Here is a 22,447-nt window from a genome sequence, read left to right on the forward strand (position 1 = left end):
TTTTAGTTGGATGTTACTATTGCTTTCGCAAGTGTTGTGAATGCTTTATCTTTTATTAAAAAAAAAATAATTGTTTGACAAACTTAGTAATATTTTAGATTAATTCTTTGGATCCCTTGGCGGGGCATTACACAAGTATTAGAGAAGTTATCATGAATTTTTGGTGAAAAAAATTGCAAAAAAATCTTCAAACTCACTTTTGGAAGCCTTAGAGTGAATGGATGAGGTCTAAAAACTTGACAAAAGGATGCTTGCATAGTTTCAAGCCTGTAGATTAGGAGCTAGCATTTCTGAAAAAGTGGTTATAATAGACAATTAGAGCAATGGTTCATGAGTTATGGCCTTTCAAAGTTGGGCTACTTGAAATATCTAAAATAATTGTCAAATATGTATTTGACTGACTCTATATGCATTGTTAGGGTTTTTCGGCCCTAGGTATTAAGTTTCATTGTCTAGAACCTTCCTAGGTGGCATAAAATTGCCTATTTAAGAAAGGCCCAAAAATTGTCTAGAATAACTCTGGGTGGTAGTTGGCAACTTAGTCTTGTAGATTACTATAATGAAGGCACCCATGTGGATTAGCATATTGTACTTATGAATTCTATAATTCTACATTTGTGGTGCAAATAATAAGTCCATATTTTTTTTTTGCATTTGCTATTGTTTCTTTGTTTCTATTATGAATTTATGTTTTTAAGGGGAGCACCTTTCATCAAGTGCTATCAGAGCTAGAGTTCTTGAGTGTGTGGATAGATCATCAACTATGAGGCAATTCACACTAGGACCATTGTTTGGGTTTAGTGTGTAGATAGATCTTCAATTATGAGGTAGTTTGCACTAGGGTTTCAACAAAAGTGTGAAAATGCCCCCACAAAGAGAACATGGCAGAAGAGTTGTAGGTTTTACACTTGAGGGTTTTCTAGCCCTCCAAAGATAAACACAAGCATTGGAAGAACAAATGTGTAGAGGAATAAATCTTCCTATAAGAGATGAAAGTGAGGATGAGGATGAAGTAGAAGAAAATGCTAGAGTAGAGGAAGTTCTAAACACAAAGGAAGAGAGGCTTTTTAGGGGCATCTCCAAGTTTGAAAAAAGACCTAAGTTTTATGTTTCCACATTTTTGAGAAATCTTAATCTAGAGGAGCTGATCGATTGGATCAATGAAATGGAGGAGTACTTTGAGTATGAAGATATTGATGATCCTGATAGGGTCAAGTTTGCTAAGGTAAAACTAAAGGGACATGTGAAGATTTGGTGGTAGGAGGTTCAGTTGGAGCAAAATAGAAAGGGAAAAGAAAAAATCACCAGATGGGAATGGATGGTAGCTAAACTAAAGCAACAATTCATTCCCACAGATTATGAGCTTGATCTATTGAAGAAAATGGAAGGGTTGAAGCAAGTGAGAAAATCTATTCAAGAGTATACCAAAGAGTTCTACTAAGTTCTCATTAGAACCAACCATGAAAAAGTTGATAAGGACAAAATGGCCGATTATATTTATGGGTTAAGGCCAAGCATTCAGGATCAACTAACTCTAGTTTGAATTAATAGTATTGAGGAGGCATACCAATTTTCCCTAAAAGTTAAGAGAAATTGAGAAATAAGTTTGATAACAAGAATAATGAAGAGGTCATGGTGGAAGATCTAGAAGATGATCTTATGGAGGCCATAATGTTGATCAGAAGAACAAGGATGAGGCTGGAAGTAGCAATCACAATCAAAGGGGAAACAATTCCAATCATTTCCATGATTAGAATAATATAGATTAGAGAGGAAGAGGTAGAGGACAAGGATCTAAAAGAGGATCCTTCCATGGGAAATGATTTCACTATGGAGAAGAAGGGCATAGATCATTTGAATGTACCCAACACCAAGGAAGGATAGATCAAAGAATAGAAGGCTAGGCCAAAGTTGTACATGTTGGTGAAGATGCCAAATCATGACATTCTAAAGATGCTAAAAGAGGAGAAGTACTAGTTAACAAAAGATTCCTGTTGAGTGGTGAGAATGAACCTAATCAAAGAAGGAGCTTATTTCACACAAGGTGCAAATGTGAAGATAAGTGTTGTGATGTGATCATTGATGGTGGAAGTACTAAAAATTTGGTGTTAGAAATGATGATCACCAAGTTTAAGCTTAAGAGACAAAAACACTCGTGTCCATACCATATTGGTTGGGTGCAAGATGACCACAAGGTTATGGTCAATGAACAGTTCTCAATGAAGTTCAAGATTAGAAGCTAGGATGAGGTACTATGTGATATCATACCTATGGACATATGTCATATATTGGTAGGTAGGCCGTGGTAGTTTGATAGGCATGCTGTACATGATGGGCGAGCAAATACCTACACTAACCAAGGATGGAGTGAAACATAAGTTGAAACTATTGAAGAATAAAGAAGAAAAGGTATGTAGTGCTACCAGAATATGTTTTGTTGATGGAAAATAGTTTCTCAAAGGTATGAAATGTGAGCATATGTGTTTTTCTATAATTCCAAAAGATAGTAAAGAAGTAGATGAGGTACCTATAGAAGTTGTGAAGATATTGGGGGAGTTTTTTGATATTGTACTAGAGAATGTACATGATGGATTGCCCTCAATGAGGAAGATTAATCACCAAATGGATTTGGTTCTAGGAGGTGGTTTTCCAAACAAGACAACACACAAAATGACACTAGAAGAAAGTGAAGAGTTGAATAGACAAGTTCATGAGTTGTTGTACAAGGAGTTGATTCGAGAGAGTTTGAGCCATGTGATATAACAATAGTGTTATCACCAAAGAAGGATGGAGAATGGAAGATGTGCATAGATTCTCATGCTATCAACAAGATCACAATCAAGTACAAATTTCCATTGCCAAGGATGGACGATATTATGGATTGTTTGAGTGGAGCTGAGTATTTCACAAAGATAGATCTAAAGAGTGGGTAACATTAGATTCATATTAGAGAAGGTGGTGAGTGGAAGAATGCTTTCAAGACAAAAGAAGAATTGTATAGTGGTTATTCATGCCTTTTGGGCTAACCAATGTACCGAGCACTTTCACAAGGTTCATAAATGAGGTACTAAAGGAGTTTTTGGGTAAGTTTTTCATTATTTACCTAGATGATATTTTGATCTTTAGTAAGACATTGGAGGAGCATTTGATCCATATTTGCAAGGTCTTTGATAAGCTGAGGGGAGAGAAGTTGCTAATAAACCTAAAGAAGTGCAATTTTGTAAAGAAGAAGTTGGTGTACCTAGGATTTGTAGTCTCGATAGAAGGTATGAAAATGGACCTAGAGAAAGTGAAGGCTATCCTTGAATGGCCTACTCCAAGGAGTGCAACAGAGGTAAGATCTTTTCATGGACTAGCTAGTTTTTATAGAAAGTTCATAAGAGGTTTTAGCAGTATTTGTGGAACCTTGACTGAAAAAATGAGAGGGGATAGGAAAGAATGCAAGTGCACTATAGGAGCAGATAAGAGGTTTAATCTGTTGAAGAAGAAAGTTAGCAAGTAGTTTGTTTTAGCACTTCCTAATTTTAGCAAGGTGTTTCAAGTAGACTATGATGCTAGTGGTACTACAATAGGAGCTGTTATGAGCCAAGGAGGTAGACCTATTGCTTACTTTAGTGAGAAGTTGAATGATGAGAAAAGAAAATATTTTTTTTATGATCAAAAATTTTATGCTATAGTTCAAGAACTAAAAAAGTGGAGACACTATCTTCTTCATAAGGAGTTTATTTTGTATACTGATCATCAAACTTTGCAATATTTAAATAGTCAAGAAAAATTGAAGCAAATGTGTTTGAAGTGGGTTGATTTTTTGTAGAGTTATACATTTGTTTTGAAACAGAGGAGTGAGAAGTCTAATAGAGTTACATATGCTCCTAGTAGAGGATAATTTTTGTTGACAAAAATGTAGATAGAGGTGGTTGGGTTCAAGGATCTTAGTACTTTGTATCTAGATGATCCTAATTTTTCTAAAGTGTAGAAGGCTTTTATAGAACTTGTTAAACTTGATAGGACAAAGTGGTTGGATTTCATGATCCAAGATAGTATGTTGTTCAAAGGAAACTAGTTGTGCATTCCAAGAAGTTCAATGAGAGAGAATATCATCAAGGAGAAGCATAGTGGAGGATTGGCTAGAGATTTTGGCAAAGATAAGACCATTTCTTTGGTTGTTGAGAATTATTACTCGCCACAATTACAGCATGATGTGAAGAATTTTGTATAGAGTTGCAAAGTATGCCAGACAGCAAAAGGAGTCAAGTAGAACATAGGGTTGTTTAAGCCATTACCTATACTAGAGAAGTTGTGGGAGGAAGATAGTATGGATTTTGTTCTTGGATTACCAAGGACATAGCATGGACATGATTCTATTTTTGTGGTGGTTGACATGTTTTCAAAGATGACACATTTTATTCCTTGGAAGAAGACTAGTGATGCTGTTCATGTAGCAGAATTGTATTTCAAAGAAGTGGCAAGACTACATGGTCTACCAAAGAGTATAGTTTCAGATCAAAATACCAAATTTTTTGGGTATTTATGGCATACCTTATGGAAGAAGTTGAAGATAGATTTGAATTTTAGTTCATCACATCATCCAAAGACTGATGGACAGATAGAAGCTATGAATCCCAATTTGGAAAACTTGCTAAGATGTTTGGTTGGAGAAAAGCCAAAAGGATGGGATATGATTTTACCATAGGCAGAATTTGCATATAATACTTCTATCAATAGGAGTACTAATAAGTCACCATTCCATATTGTATATGGGAGTAGTCCCATAAATGCTTTTGAATTGATGCAGCTAGATAAATGAGAGATAAGTAGTGTTGAAGCAAAAGATTTTGCTGAACATTTGAAGAACATCTATGAGGAGGTGAGGAAGCACATCATAAAGATGAATACATAGTATAAGGCTAAGATAGATGTGAAAAGGAGGTATAAGGAATTTCAAATTGGAGATGAAGTCATGGTTCATTTGAGAAAGGAGCATTTTCTAGTGGGTACATATAATAAGTTGAAGATGAAGAAGTTTGGACTGTGCAAGATAGTGAAAAGGCATGATTCTAGAAATGTGTATGAAGTGGAGTTGCCTAATAAATTGAATATTTCACTAGTATTTAACATTTCAAATTTGATAAAATATTATGAAGGAGGTGATAGAGATGAAGTTGCAAAAGCACAGTGGAGTATTTCAACAGCTAGTTCAACTACAAAGGAGATTAAGGAGATACTAGATAGTCATATTGGAAAAAGTACGAGGAACAAAACTTATGAGGAATATCTGGTCAAATGGAAAGGGAGGCTAGTTTAGGATTCATCATGGCTAGCAAAGGAGGTGGTTAACCATCTTGATTTTCCTCTGAACACCTGAGACATGATGGAGTCACTTCTCAAATTATCCCAGGTGTCTAATGTAGGAGCATCCTAGGTGTAAGAGCAATCTTGCATCAACCAAAAATATTTTTTATTTTAATATTTCTATTTTAATAAGGACTAGTAGACAAGGTGGTTACTATTTATGGGAACTTTCTATTTTTAGTAAGTTTTACATATTAGCTATTTCGAGTAAGTTTGTCATATGAGCTCGAAATGTTCTCATTTTCTATAGGAAGGTTCATTTTAGAGTTGTAAGCCTACCATAAAAATATCATTGCTCAAGCATAAGTATCAGAGAAGTTATTATGAATTTTTGGTGGAAAAATTTGTAGAAAAATCTTCAGGCTCACCATTGGAGGCTTTAGAGTGCTCGGATGAGGTGTCCAAAAACTTGATGGAAGGGTACTAGTACAATTTTGATCTTGTAGATTAGGAGTGGACATTTTTGAAAAGTGGTTATAATAGCCAATCAGAGCAACGGTTCATGAGTTATGGCCTTTCAAAGTTGGGCCATTGAAATATCTAAAATAATTGTCAAAGATGTATTTGGCCCACTCCATATGTATCATTAGGGTCTATTGGCTCTAGGTATTAAGTTTCATTGTCTAGAACCTTCCTAGATGACATAAAATTACCTATTTAAGAAAGACCCAAACATTGTCTAGAACAACTCTGGGTGGCAGTTGGCAGTTTAGTCTTGCAGATTATTGTAATGAAGGCAACCATGTGGGTTAGCATACTGTACTTATGAATTCTATAATTTTGCATTTATGGTGCAAATAAGAAATTCATATTTTGTTCTCACATTTGCTATTTTTTCTTTGTTTCTATTATGAGTTTATGGTTTTAAGGGGAGGACCCTTCATCACATTTCCTTCTGTGCACTTGGATTTCCTTCTACATCTCCCTAAAGAGATAACTCTCCCCCATTTCCATCTTAATAGGTGTGTCTCTTCCCATTGCTTATGTACATTCTCTCAATATGCTTTTCATGTACATTATCTCCCCCATTGACATCAATGTCAAAGGTGTCGATCATAATACAAATTTTTATATACCAATAGCAATTGCTAATCAATTGCTAAAATCATCAACCAGCTCAAGTGTCCAAAGATACGATTCAATACCAATTACCAAGATTCCTTTATGACTCAAAACATACCAGATACTCTCCCATTTAGGAAGCATCAACATTCAGTCCAATCTAACCATAGTGCTCTGTACTACTGGATTGATGCACTCCTTGCATCTTCTACTCTGAAGTAGGTAGGGGCATAACCCCCAACATACCTCTTAGGTACTCAAAAGTATCTTTATGCAAAGGCTTCATAAAGATATATGCAATCTAATATTTAGTGCTTACATACTCCAACCTTATCTCTTTCTCTGCTACCTTCTCTCTCAAAACATGGTACTTAATGGATATGTGCTTTGTCTTAGAATACAATGCCAGATTCTTAGACATACTTACTATACTTGTGTTATCACAATAAATGATATAAGGTTTTGTAAACTCAATTCCAATATCCTTCAACATTTTTATCATGCACATAACTTGATTATAGTTATTTTCTATTGCAACATACTCTACCTTAGTTGTACTCTGAGATATACAATCTTGTTTCTTGCTCAACCAAGAAACCAATCTTCCTCCAAGAAAGAATGCTCCACCACTGGTGCTCTTTCTATCATGCATACTACCTACCTAATTTTCATTAGTATATGCACACAAGGTGAAATCACTTGATCTATCATACCAAATTCCATAATCAGATATACCCTTCAAATATTTTAATATCCTTTTTACTACCACATAATGATATTCTTTTGGATCAGCTTAGAATCTTGCTACAATCCTAATTTCATTTGCTATATTTGGTCTAGTGTGAGTTAGATATTGCAATCCTCCAATCATAGATCTATACTTCTTCTACTTAACTATAGGTGTTTCATCTTTACTAGATAACTTGTGACTAGTTATCATGTGTGTAGCAACAGGTTTGCAACTTTCCAAAAAAAATCTTTTCAAAAAATCTTCCATATACTTAGTTTGTGAAAAAAATATCCCATCTTTGTTTTGCATAATCTACAATCCTACGAAAAACTTCATTTCTCTTATCATCGTCATTTCAAAATCATTTTTCATCTCTTCAAAAAACTTATCACTTTCTTCATCATTTCCTCCAAATACTATGTCATTTACAAATATTACAATGATAAATAAACCATCATTAATTTTCCTCAAATACAAATTACCATCTATTGTACCTTTAATAAATCCAAGCTTAGATAAATACCTATCCAACCTTGTATACTAGGTTCTAGATGCTTTCTTTAGACCATACAATGCTTTCTTTAATCTACATATGAAATCTTTATCTTTTATTAGAGGGAATCCATCAAATTGCTCAATGTAGACTTCTTCTTCAAGGTTCTCCATTAAGAAAAGATGACTTGACATCCATCTAATAAACTTTAAAATTCTTGCTTGTTGCATGAGCCAAGAACATCCTTACTACTTTCATTCTTGCCATAGATGTATATGTCTCTTCATAATCTATTCCTTCTTCCTGAGAGTAACCTTTGACAACAAGTCTGGCCTTGTTTCTCACAACCTCTCTTTGCTCATTCATATTATTTTTGAATACCCACATGGTTCCCATAATATTTTTGTCTTTAGGTCTAGATACTAATTCCCATGTCTCATTCTTCACAATCTAATCTAGTTTTTCTTTCATTGCTTGCATCAAGTGATCATCCTTACATGCCTCATTTGTGCTCTTAGGTTTCACTTGAGAAATTAGACATAATTCCTCATTCACTCCATTCCTTGTCATCACACTTTTATCCTTGCTCCAAATTATCTTCTCTAGAGGGTGATTCTTTGTCATGTTTTTGCTAGAAGTAGGAGTTGAAATCTCAACTCTTATCTCTTCTCAAGGTTCAGATCTTTGTTCTTCTCTATTCTCAATAGATACTTCATTTTGCAATTCATTTTTAGTCTCAAAAGGGACTTCAACATTCTATCTAACAATTCCAAAATTATCCTCTTCTTCATCAGAATTATAATCTACTATCTTCTCTTTAGTACCAAACTTTTCATAAATCCTTACACTTGTGAACTCAACTATCTTCTTAGTTCTATAGTTGAAACATCTATATGCTTTACTTTTCAATGAGTAACCAAGAAACATACTTTCATCACTTCTAGTATAAAACTTACCAATATCATCATCTCTCTTTATGTAACACTTACTTCCAAATATTCTAAAATACTTGACTAATGGTGAGTGACCATAGTCTCTTTCTTATACCTTTCTTGATCTAAATTCTATTTAGAGTATATACTAAAATGTTAACTAATTCTCTCCAAAATGTCTTTGAGACAACATTCTCAAATAATATCACTCTTGCTACTTTTGGTACTGACTTGTTCCTTCTTTCAAAAGTCTCATTATGTTAAGGTGTTCTAGGTGAAGATAACTATCTTTTGATTCCATTCTCTTCATAGAAGATTTTGAACTCTCTAGAGGTGAACTCTCCTCCTCTATCTGATCTCAAATACTTAATCTTGACATTAGATTCATTTTCAACTCTATTCTTAAATATCTTGAATTTCTCAAAAGCTTCAAAATTCTCTTTAAGAAATGCTACCCACATCATCCTAGTGAAATCATCAACAAAAATCATAAAGTACTTTTCACCATAAAATCCTCTAGTTCTTGCAAGATCACTTAGATCTGTGTGAACAATCTCTATTTTCTCTTTAGTAGAGAACTTCTTGCTAGGAAAAGACACTTTCCTCTGCTTAGCCAAAATACATTCCTTGCAGATAACATTAGTGGGCTTAATAATCTTAGGCAGATCTCTCACTGCAAATGTACTACTAACCTTCACAATATTATCAAATTTTATACGATAGAACCTTCTATGCCCTAACCAACTGTTGTCAACCTTTGCAACCAAACATGTTAATTCAATATGATTCATCTGAAATACATTAGCTTTGGATTTGGTTCTAGTACCAATCAACTTACCATCTTTGTCTTTGATAATGCAAGTCTTCTCTATGAACAATAACATATATCCCTTGCCTACCAACTATCCAACACTTCAAAAATTATGTTTGAAACCATCAACAAAGTAAATATCATCAGTGTTAGTTTTACCATCAAGAGTAATAGATCCAATCCCTATAATATGGCAGGCTACATTGTTACCAACTCTAATAATACCCGTATCATGATTTCTGAACTTGAAAATTTTTTTCATATCACCAATCATGTGATGTGAACATCCACTATCAATTATCCAATTTTATTTCTTCTCAACTTTGGTAACTAGATCCATCTCTTCTCTAATTTCTCTATCAAGATTATCTTCCTTCATAGCCACAAATCATAATTCATCATCACTTTCACTTTGATCTTTTTCATCATATTCTTCATCCTCATTAGCATATAAACAATTTCTATAGTTATCTCTTCTAGGCTTAAATTTTCCTCTAAATTTTTTCTCTTTTTTAGGATATTTAGATGCATAATGACCATATTCATCACAAGTCCAACACTTAAAGATTTTCTTACCATCTTTCTCTCTTCTTACCAAAAAGGCTATTCCTTCTTCAATCTTCCAATTTTCTTCAGATATGCTACTACTAGAAAAGTCTCCTCTTGAGCTTGTACTTCTTGATAGATTTAGTCAAATGTTCAAAGCACTAAAAGCTATCTCAACTCTAGCTAATTCTCTAGACAATCTCATTTCTACTTCTACAGATTCTAATCTTCCAAGGAATGCTTCCTTTGTGAAGTCTTTGGTGCGAGGCATTACTAGCTAAATCATTTGAGTTGTTTTCTTGAATGGTGGTGATAAATTTTTCAAGATCTTCCATATATACATATCCTCTTGTTTAGTTCCACCAAGAGATCAAATACCTGCAATAATTTATAATATTCTACCAACATAATTTCTTATGGATTCATCTTCCATCATCTTAGCATCTTGAAATGCACAAATCCAAATTTGCAATCTCATCCTTTTTGCATGATCATCACCTTCAAAACTAAATTCTAATGATTTCCAAATTTCATGAGAAGTTTGAAATGTATTTTATTCATTTTTTGGAAGAGCTGATAGTAGGGCTTCTCTAGCTCTTATGTTACACATGAATAGATCTCTTTTTTTCCTCACCACATTCCTCTAGCTTTGATTATACAACAATTGCCTTCTTAGCTTTTGTCAAAATCCAATATCCTAGACTCATGCATAGAAGATGAGTCTTCATCCTTTCCTTCCAACTACCTTCCAACTATCATAGTTGGCCCTATCGAATCTTGGACTATCCTATCTTCAAGGACCTAAGGCTCTAACACCAATTGTTATGATACATAGTCCATTGATATAATTGAAAGGGGGGAGGGCGGTTAATCAATTATACAACTATTATCATAATCATTTACTTTAATCAAGCATAAACATATGAGTAATATTAACTAAAACCATAACAAGATACTCATACACAATTAACACCAGATATGTTAACTAGAGAAACACTTAATCAGAGTGAAAACCTGAGTAGGGATGCTACCCATAAGATGATGTAATAATATAAATATTTCTTGTTAGAGGATAGACCTTGTTAGGAGTCTGTTACAACATTCAGTACATATGAGTCCCTATTAGGAGACTTTGAATCCTTGTTAGGAGTTGTGCCAACCTTGTTAGGAGTTGTGGAAGATAGTTGGACCCACTACCCAAATAGCTTCAAGGTTAAGATCAAAGAACCCACTATCCAAATGATCTTTTTATTATTCCTTGTAGAATAATTGATGAAGGGTTCTCCCCACAATACCATAAACACATAACAAAATTAAAGAAAAAATAACAAATTCGAGAACAAAATATGGACTTCTTATATGTGCCACAAATTCCAAATTAAAAAATTTAGAAGTACAATATGCTAACTCATATGGGCACCTTCATTACAGTAATCTACAAGACTAAGTTTTGTACTACCACCCAGAGTTGTCCTAGACAATGTTTATGCCTTTCTTAAATAGGCAATTCTATGTCACCTAGTAAGGTTCTAAATGCTCAAACTGAATATCTAGAGATGACAAACCCTAACAATACATATAGAGTTGGCTAAATACATCTTTAACAAATTATTTTATAAATTTGGTTAGCCCAACTTTGGAAGGCCATAACTATCAAACCGTTGCTTTCAATTTGCCATTATAACAACTTTTTAGAAATGCTAGCTCATGATATACATGCTTAGAATTGTGGAAGAACTCTTTTAATGAGTTTTTGGATCTCATCTAACCACTCTAAGGCCTTCAATAATGAGCTTGAATATTTTTTTGTAAATGTTTCCACTAAAACTCTACAATAACTTCTTTGATACTTAAGCTGGAGCAATGAGATTTTTATGGTAGGCTTATATATCAAAAATGAACCTTCATGTAGAAAATGAGAACATTTCAAGGTCGTATAAAAACTTACTAAAATTAACAAGTTTTGATAAATAGTAGCCACCCTATCTACTAGTCTTTATTAAAATAGAAAATATTGAAAAGAAAATATTTTTGGGTGATGCAAGATTTATCTTACACCTAAGATTCTCCTGCATCAAACACCTGGGGTAATTTGAGAAATGACTCCATCATGTCTTGGGTGTTCAAAGGAAAACCAAGATGGTTAACCTCCTCCCTTGCCAGCCATGATGAATCCTCTATTAGCTTCCCTTTCCATTTGACCAAGTATTCTTCATAAGTTTTGTCCCTTGTACTTTTGCCAACACAACTATCCAATATCTCTTTAATCTCCTTTATAGCCAAACTAGTTGCTGGAATACTCCATTACATTTCCACAACTTCATCTCCATCACCTCCTCATAATAATATATCGAATCTGAAATGTTAAATACTAGTAAAATATTCAATTTAGCAGGTAACTCCACTTCATAAGCATTTCTAGAATCATGCATTTTCACTATTTTGCACAGTTCAAACTTCCTCATCTTCATCTTATTATATGTACCCACTAGAAAATACTCCTTTCTCAAATGAACCATGACTTCATCTCTAATCTAAAATTCCTTATACCTCCTTTTCACATCAGCCTTAGCTGTGTACTATATATTCATCTTTATGATGTGCTTCCTCACCTCCTCATGGATGTTCTTCAAATGTTCAACAAATTCTTCTGCTTCAGTACTACCTATCTCTCCTTTATCCAACAGTCACAATTCAAAAGCATTTTTAGGACTACTCCCATATACAATATGGAATAGTGAGTTACTAGTAATCTTATTGATATAATTATTATATGCAAATTTGGCCTGTGGTAAAATCACATCCCATCATTTTGGCTTGTGTCCAACCAAATATCTCAGCAAATTTCCCAAACTGAGATTCACAACTTTTGTATGTCCATCAGTTTGTGGATGATGCAATGAATTGAACTTCAAATCTATTTTTAACTTCTTCCACAATGTATGTTAGAAATACCCAACAAATTTGGTATCATGATCTGAAACTATACTCTTTGGCACACCATGTACTGTTACTACTTCTTTGAAAAACAACTCTACCACATGAACAACATCGCTAGTCTTCTTGCAAGGAATAAAATGTACCATCTTTGACAACCTATCAACCACCACAAAAATAGAGTCATGCCCATGCTACATCCTTGGTAATCAAAGAACAAAATCCATCCTTACATCCTCCCATGACTTCTCTGGTATAGGTAATGGCTAATACAACCCTAAATTCTACTTCACTGCTTTTGCCATCTGACATACTCTGCAACTACAAACTTCTTCACATCTTGCTGCAACCGTGTCCAGTAATAATTCTCAGTAACCAAAGCAATGGTTTTATCTCTACCAAAATGTCTAGCCAATCCTCCACTATGCTTCTCCTTGATGAGATTTTCTCTCATTGAACTTCTAAGAATGCACAACTAGCTTCCTTTAAACAACATACTATCCTAGATCATGAAATCTAACCACTTTGTCCTGTCAAGTGTAACAAGTTCTTTACAAGCCTTCCACACTTCACCAAAATTAGGATCAGCTGGATACAAAGTACCGAGTTCCTTGAACCCAACCACCTCTATTTGCAGTTTTTTAGCAAAAATTTCCTCTACTAAGAGAATTTGCAACTCTTTTAGCTTTCCCACTCCTGTGTTTGAAAATAAATGTATAACTCTAAAAAAAACAAACCCACTTTAAATGCCTTTGGTTTAATTTTCCTTGACTATTCAAATATTGCAAAGTTTGATGATCAGTATACAAAAAAAACTCCTTAGGAAGAAGATAGTGTCTCCACTTCTTTAATGCTTCAACTATAGCACACAATTCCTGATCATAATCATAATATTTTCTTTTTTCATCTTTCAAATTCTCACTAAAATAAGCAATAGGTCTAGCTTCTTGGCTCATAACAACTCCCATTGCAATTCCATTAGCATCACAATCTACTTGAAACACATTTTTAAAATTAAGAAGTGCTAAAATATGCTGCTCAGTAACTTTTGGTTTCAACATATTAAAACTCTTATATGCTCCTATAGCTCACTTAAATTCTTTCCTATCCCCTCTCATTGTTTCAGTTAAGGGTCCAAAAATACTACTAAAACCTATTATGAACTTTCTGTAAAAACTAGCTAGTGTATGAAAATATCTTACCTCTATCACACTCTTTGGAGTAGGCCATTTGAGGATAGCCTTCACTTTCTCTAGATCCATTTTTAGACCTTCTTCTAAGACTACAAATCCTAGGTGTACCAACTCCTTTACAAAATTGCACTTCTTTAGGTTTATTAGCAACTTTTCTTCCCTCAACATATGAAACACCTTGTGAATATAAATCAAATGCTCCTCTAATATCTTACTAAAGATCAAAATATCATCTAGGTAAACAATGACAAACTTACCTAGAAACTCCTTCAATATCTCATTCATGTGGTGCATGAAAGTGCTTGGTTAGCCCAAAAGGCATGACTAACTACTCATAAAATCCTTTTTTTTTTTTATAGAAACAATAATCCACCAAGATAATTGGGGGGGGGGGTTGGTGAATCAATTATCCAATAATTAAAACATTTTTCCACCTTAAATAATCTTAATCATTCAACTAAAGTAAATAGAAACCATACAAAGATGCACATATACAATTAGACCAGATATGTTAACTAGGGAAACCCTTGATCAGAGGGAAAACCCTAGCGGGAATGATGCCCACAAGATGATGTACCAATATAAATATTCTTTTTTAGAGGATGGGCCCTATTAGGAATCTATTACAACATTTTGGACATATGAGTCCCTGTTAGGAGACTTTGAATCCTTGTTAGAAGATTCCAACCCTATTAAGAGTTGTTGCAACCCTGTTAGGAGTTGTAGAAGATAGAAGGATCCATTGTCCAAACAAATTTTGGGGCAAGATCTTCAAACTAACTATCCAACTAATTTTTCATCTATTCCTTGTAGAATAATTATTTGTACTATACTTTAACTTCCTTCCTTTGTCTTGTCAACTAGATCAATCACTATTTGACCCTGTGGAGTAGGTCACGAACCTCAGATCCAAGTATCAAACTTTGGATCACACAATAAAACCATGGTCGTAAAGTTTCTTTCAAATTCGCTTTGTTTTACTTATCTTCACATTCTTCTCTTTGCAATAATTTGTACATGTCATCTCATCTCATTTTCATATTTCATGACAAAGGAAAATGTCCTTCCTTTATACTAACTTCATAAAACAATTCCTTGAGTCAGCTATTACACCTTCTTGACATAGTGCAAGGCAAGAGAATCCCTAGAGGAGATGTCCTAGCGCCCAAAAATATAACCATACAATGGAAACACAATGACAAGAAGTAATAATGCAAGATATAATACCAAATCACAACTCTTTATTCATAGATATAACTGATTACATGCAATATGCTCGAATTTAAGGCCTTCCAAGTTAGGGCCAACTACAAACAACAATTACAAAATTAGTTTTGCAAGATCCATAAGATCCAACTTACAAATCCAATCCTAGCTAGCCCAGATACACAACTAGATATGAACACCAAGAGAATCCACACTTGTACCCTTAGGTCCGCCAAGCAATCCTCTAGTTCTCAAGCTACAGCCCTAGCTCTTCAAAATTTGCATCTCCCTTCCTTCCCCTTCTCCAAGCTGGAACAAATATACCTAAAGACTCTACAAAACCCCTTACTTATACCCAACTAAGCCACAAGTCAGCTCAACTAACTACAAACTAAATTAAATTCCTTAAATTTAATATAGGTTGAGTCATAAGTTAGCTACAACACTAATTAAATAACCCATACATAAATTAAATTCCAAAAGTCAGCTCACAGAAAACTCAACACTAATATAAACCAAGACAAAGCCAAGTTTCACAGGCCATGCTGAGCTCCAAGTGTATGCCAAGTTCCATAGACCATGCTGAGTTCCCAATGCATGCCAAACACCAGTATCTACCAAGCTCCATGACACTTAATGAAAATCCCTCCAAACATGCAGGATTGTAAGAAAACCCAAGATGCTCTTGCATTATACACCCTAGGTTCAAAAAGATGTTCTACTAATTAGAAAACATCTTCTAGGATTCAACACATAAATCCCAAACTTGTTCTTCACATACATGTCCTCCAAGTCTTCATCTTGCACACTCTTTCCTTTCTTTTTCTTCTTCTTCTTCACATATACCACATGTGATCCATAGGTTTTCTCTCCATGCTGATCTCCAACCTTCTTAGAATCTGCCAACTCAACTCGGCTACCAATAATCAGGTTCCTCTTGCCAAGCTCTTCATTCTACAAAGGAATCAAAGAAAAATTCCTACCACCTTACTCAATAGGAAACACATTCCTAACACAATCATGCATAGCCTTGCAATCATACTACCAAGGTCTACCAAGTAACACATGACAACTGTTCATATCCACAATATCACATACCACTTGATCCTTATACTGCCCAATCTAGAAATCAACAAGGCATTGCTCCCTCACTTCCAAATCATGCTCCCCTTGTAACTAACCAATCTTATAAGGATAAGGATATCTCACCCTCTTCAAAATTTTTTTTTGAACCATCTCTTCAACAACCAGGTTATCTATACTACCACCATCTACAATCACTTTGTAGACTTTACAACCAGACTTACAATGGGTTCTAAAAAAAATAGTTCTTTGACCAAATTCTAGTGTCCTCTCACCAATCAGTACTTGTCAAGCTAGCAAACTCTCTCCTTGCTTAGGCTAACTATTCTGGACTTCAACCTCATTCACAATAGTAGCTTTCCTACTAATTGGACATTCAAAATATCTATGCCCTTCTTGAACACACTTAAAATAATTACCTCTAAAACCACCTCCACCTATCCTTCTTTTCTGTTCAACAGGTTTTGGTTCAGCTTCTACTTTTGGTTTAGAGTGTGCTAAACTATCCTGCTTCTCCTTCTAGTGGCAACTACTTTGATTCTTTCTCTTTAACTTCTCCTCTACTCTCAAAGCATACTGATAAGAATCCTCAACTGAAGAAATATTCAGCATACCAACCTCATCCTAAATATTGAATCTTAAACCATTAATATACCAAGCTACCTTCTCTTTTGAAAATTCTCTATGCCTAGACTGAATAGTCAACTTGTAGAACTCCTCTGTATAATCCTTCATAGTCATATCCTTCTATTTTAGATTTTGCAACCTTTTAAACAACTCAAGTTCATAATCAACAAGAATGAACTCAGCCTTCAAATTAGTCACCATCAATTTCCATCTACTGATCTTCATTCCACCTTCCTCTTCTCTATCTCTTTGTAGTTCTTTCCACCAAAGAGAAGCATGTCCCTTTAGCTTAGTTTGTGCCAACCTTACTTTGAATGGATCCTAAATATCCTCAAGCTCAAAGTAGTCTTCTAATTCACCAATCCAATCAATTAGGTCATTAGGATTCAAAGTACCTAAGAAATGAGAAACCTCCATTTTATGCTTCATCTTTAATTGAGATCTAGGTTGAGCAAACTGACCAACCCTAGTTCCAATAGGTCTCTCCACATGATCAATTCTATCCTCACCACTAGATCCAACAACTTCAAAGTCTTCAACAAATTCTACATAACTGCCTTCAGTACCCACATGCCTAGGTACACTACCTAAAGAACTCACAATTTCAGCAATCATGTCACTCTTTATCGATGCTATCTGAGATCTAAACTCTACTCTAACATCCTCCATCTTAGATCTAAAATCTACCCTGACCTTCTTTGAGATCCATTCTTCCACAACATCACTAAGATCATCAATTTACCTAGGGTCCAATCTTCTTAGAGGCATCTTCCAAAATTTTAGAAAACCCTAAGTAACAAATCCACCAATCAAGAAGATCAATTCAACCACAAGATCAACCTTCTTCAACATGAGTCCTAGTGCAAAATGCCTTAGCTTTGGCAATCTATCTACACACTTAGGAACAACCTTTTCTCTAATACCACCTAACACAGTACAAGGTAGGAGAATCTCCAAAGGAGATGTCCTAACTCCCAACAATATAACCAAATAGCGAAAACACAAAAACAAGAAGTAATAATGCAAGATCTAATACCAAATCACAACTCTTTATTCATAGATATAATTGATTACATGCAATACTCTCAGCTATAAGGCTTTTTGGTTTAGGGCCAACTACAAATATCAATTAAAAAATTAGTTCTACAAGATCCATAAGATCCAACTTACAAATCCAATCCTAGCTAGCCCATATACACAACTGGTTAAGAACACAAAGAGAATCCACACTTTTATCCTCAGGTCTACCAAGCAATCCTCTGGTTCTCAAGCCATAGCCCTAGCTCTTCAAAATTCACATTTCCCTTCCTTCCCCTTCTCCAAGCTAGAATGACTATGCCTAAAGACTCTACAAAACCCCTTACTTATACCCAACTAAGCCACAAGTCAACTTAGCTAACTACAAACTAAATTAAATTCCTTACATTTAATATAGGTCAAGCCACAAGTCAACTACAACACTAATTAAATAACTCATACATAAATTAAATGCCAAAAGTTGGCTCATAGATAACTTAGCACCAATAGAAACCAAGACCATGCCGAGTTCCATAGACCATGTCGAGCTCCTAGTATATGCTGAGTTCCATAGACCATGCCAAGTTCCTAGTGTATCTCGAGTTCGATAGACCATGTCAAGTTCTCGATGTATGCCAAACACTAGTATCTACCAAGCTCCACGACACTTAACCAAAATCCCTCCAAACATGCAAGATTGTAAGAAAACCCAAGATGCTCCTGCATCACTTCTCAATTAAATATTATAAGACCTCATTAAGAACATGTTATACTTAGTGATAACATTAATCTTACACCTTGTAACTTGAATAAATTTTTGCACATGCAATATTATGATGAGCAAGCTTAGCCATGTCATCTCAAAGATGTCTTCTTCACATTTTTAACTTCAACTTCATAGAATAACAACTCTACTAAGACGTATAACAATTTTACCAAAACATGCCTCTATAAACTCTATCTCAGGACAATCTTCACTGAAACTTGAATAACTTCTTCTAGAAATAATATCTTATACTTTCGAGGTTAGATGCATATACTAGACACTTAGTGGTATCTCCTATTAACCTTGCTTAGTGAAAGTACTCAATGATCTATCTATAATAACTTGATCTTTCTATTTTTCTTCTGTCAGATACCATAGGAAACTGCTATGTTAACATCAATGACAAACACAGTCATGAATGTAACATATCATCATGATAATGATCTAATCATGTTTCTACAATATTCACCCATGGAAGTATCATTAGCATTCATGCTTCCAACACATTTTTTCTTGAAAGAAGTCTTCCACTTATCACCTTCCCTTATATGAATATGATGGTACCTACTCTTTAGATCTATCTTTGTGAAATACTCAGCCCCACTCAAATAGTCCATAATATTGTCCATCCTTGGTAATGTAAATTTGTACTTGATTGTGATCTTTTTAACAGCTTGAGAATCTATGCACATCCTCCATTGTTCATTCTTCTTTGTTGCTAATACGACTAGTACATCACATGGACTTAGACTCTCATATCAACCCTTCTACAATAACTCATGAACTTGCCTATTCAACTCTTCACTTTCTATTGGTGTCATTCTAAGTGCTACCTTGTTTGGAAAACTAGCTTCTTGAACCAAGTCCATTTGGTGACTGATCTTGCTCATTGGGGGCAATCCATTAGGTACATTATCTGATACAAAATCAAAAAACTCTCCCAACATATTTGTAACTTCTATAGGTACCTCCTCTACTTCTTCTTCACTATCTTTTGGAATTATAGAAAAACACATATGCTTATGCTTCATACCTTTCAAAATACCTTTTCTTCTTTCTCCTTCGATGACTTCATCTTATGCTTCACTCCATCCTTCATCAGAGTGTAGGTATTTTCTCACTCATTGTATACAACATGCCTATCAAACTACCACAACCTACCTAGCAACATATGACATATGCCCATAGGTATGATATCACATAGTACCTCATCCTGGTAGCTTCCAATCTTGAACTTCACTAAGCATTGCTCATTGACCATGACCTTGTTGTCATTTTGCACCCAAGCAATATGGTATGGATGTGAGTGTTTCTATCTCTTTAGCTTTATCTTTGTGACCATCATTTTTGACACCATATTGTCAATACTTGCACTATTAATGATCACATCATAGCACTTATCTTCACATTTGTGCCTTGTATGAAACAAGCTCCTTCTTTGATCAAGTTCATTCTCACCACTTAGTAGGACTCTTCTGTTAACTAGGACTTCTCCTCTTTCAACATCTTCAAAATGTGATGATTTGAAATCTTTAACAAAATGTACAACTCTATCTTCGCCTTTTTTTCTTTGTTCTATCCTTCCTTGGTGCTGGGAACATTCAAATTCTCTACACCCTTCTTCTCTGTAGTGAAAACATTTCCCACAGAGGCCTCCTCTTCCAGATCCTTGTCCTCTACCTCTTCCTCTTTGATCTCTATTGTTCTATTCATGGAAATGATTGGAATTATTTCCCCTCTGGTTGTGATTGCTACTTCTAGCCTCATCCTTGTTCTTCTAATCATCATTATGGCTTCCATAAGATCATCCAACAGATCTTCCACCTTGACCTCTTACACTATTCTTGTTGTCAAAATTCTAACTTAGTTTCTCTACAACTCTTAGGAAAAACTAGTATGCCTCCTCAATACTATTCATTTGAACTAGACCCAAGTCATCCTAAATACTTGGCTTTAACCCATTAAGATAACAAGCCACTTTCTCCTTATTAACTTTTGCATGGCTGGTTGTAATGAGAACTCGGTAGAACTCTTCGATATACTCTTGAATAGATTTTCTTGCTTGCTTCAATCCTTGCATCTTATTTAACATATTAAGCTCATAATCCACAACAATGAATTGTCACTTTAGTTTAGCTATTTTTTGATCCCATCTAGTGACCTTTCTTTTTTGCTCCAACTGAACCTCCCACCACTAGATCTTTGCATTTTCCTTCAATTTCTCCTTTGCAAACTTGACCCTATCAGGATCATCAATATCTTCATATCAAAGTACTCCTCTAGTTCATTGATCCAATCTATCAACTCCTCTAGGTTAAGATTTCCTAAAAATGTGGTAACCTCAAACTTAGGTCTTTTTCCAATCTTGGAGATGGCTTTAAAAAGCCTCTCTTTCTCTGGATATAGAACTACCTCTGGTCTAGCATTTTCTTCTTCTTCGTCCTCATCCTTACTTTCATCTCTTATGGAAAGATTTAATCCTCTATGCATTTGTCTTTGGAGGGCTCTACAACCCTTAGGTGTAACACCTACAACTCTTTTTCCACATTATCTTCATGGAGGCATTTTTGTGCTTTCACTAAAACTCTAGTGCAAACTGCCTCACAATCAACAATTTGTCTACATGCTCAACCCAAACCATGGTCCTAGTACAAACTACCTCATAGTCAATGATTTGTCCAACCACTCAAGAACTCTAGCTCTAATACCACTTGATGAAGGGTGCTCCCCTTAATATCATAAACCCATAACAGAAATAAAGAAGCAACAACAAATGCGAGAACAAAATATGGACTTCTTACTATTGTTGCAAATGTAGAATTAAAAAATTCACAAGTATAATACGCTAACCCACATGGGCACCTTCATTACAATAATCTACAAGAAAATGTTGTGAACTACACCTAGAGCTGTCCTAGAAAATGTTTGGGCCTTTCTTAAATAGACAATTTTATGCCACCCAAGAAGGTTCTAGATATTGAAACTTAATACCTAGGGTTGACAAACCCTAACAATACATATAGAGTCAGACACATACATCTTTTATAATTATTTTAGATATTTTGGGTAGCCCAACTTTGAAAGGTCATAACTCTTAAACCATTGCTTTGATTGGCTATTATAACCACTTTTCAAAAACACTAGCTCTTGATCTCTAAGCTCAGAACTACGCTTGTGCCCTTCTGTCAAGTGTTTGGACCTCATCCAAGCACTCTAAGGCCTTCAACAATGAGCCTAAAGATTTTTCTACAAATTTTACCACCTAAAATCTGTAATAAATTCTCTGATACTTAAGTTGAAGCAATGAGATTTTTATGGTAGGCTTATAACTCTAAAATGAACCTTCCTATAGAAAATGAGAACATTCTGAGCTCGTATGAAAAACTTACTAAAAATAACAAGTTCCTAGAAATAGAAACCCCCATATCTACAAGTCCTTATTAAAATAGAAAAGACTAAAATAAAAATATTTTTGGGTGATGCAAGATTTCTCTTACACCTAGGATGCTCTTGCATTAGAGAGAGAGAGGTATAAGATATTTGTGTGCCTGATAGTCAATTCTAGAAACAAAAACTAGGATCAAATGGCATAGTAGGTTTGTGTGCCCTGTAGTCAATCTTGTACACCCTTTGGTAGCTTACAAATGCATGTGTATGTATGTGTGTCCACCCATATATCAATTTTATGGTAT

Source organism: Cupressus sempervirens, chromosome 9, assembly GCF_028749045.1.
Source record: "Cupressus sempervirens isolate cs-2001-9-10 chromosome 9, ASM2874904v1, whole genome shotgun sequence".
NCBI classification, from domain to species: Eukaryota; Viridiplantae; Streptophyta; class Pinopsida; order Cupressales; family Cupressaceae; genus Cupressus; species Cupressus sempervirens.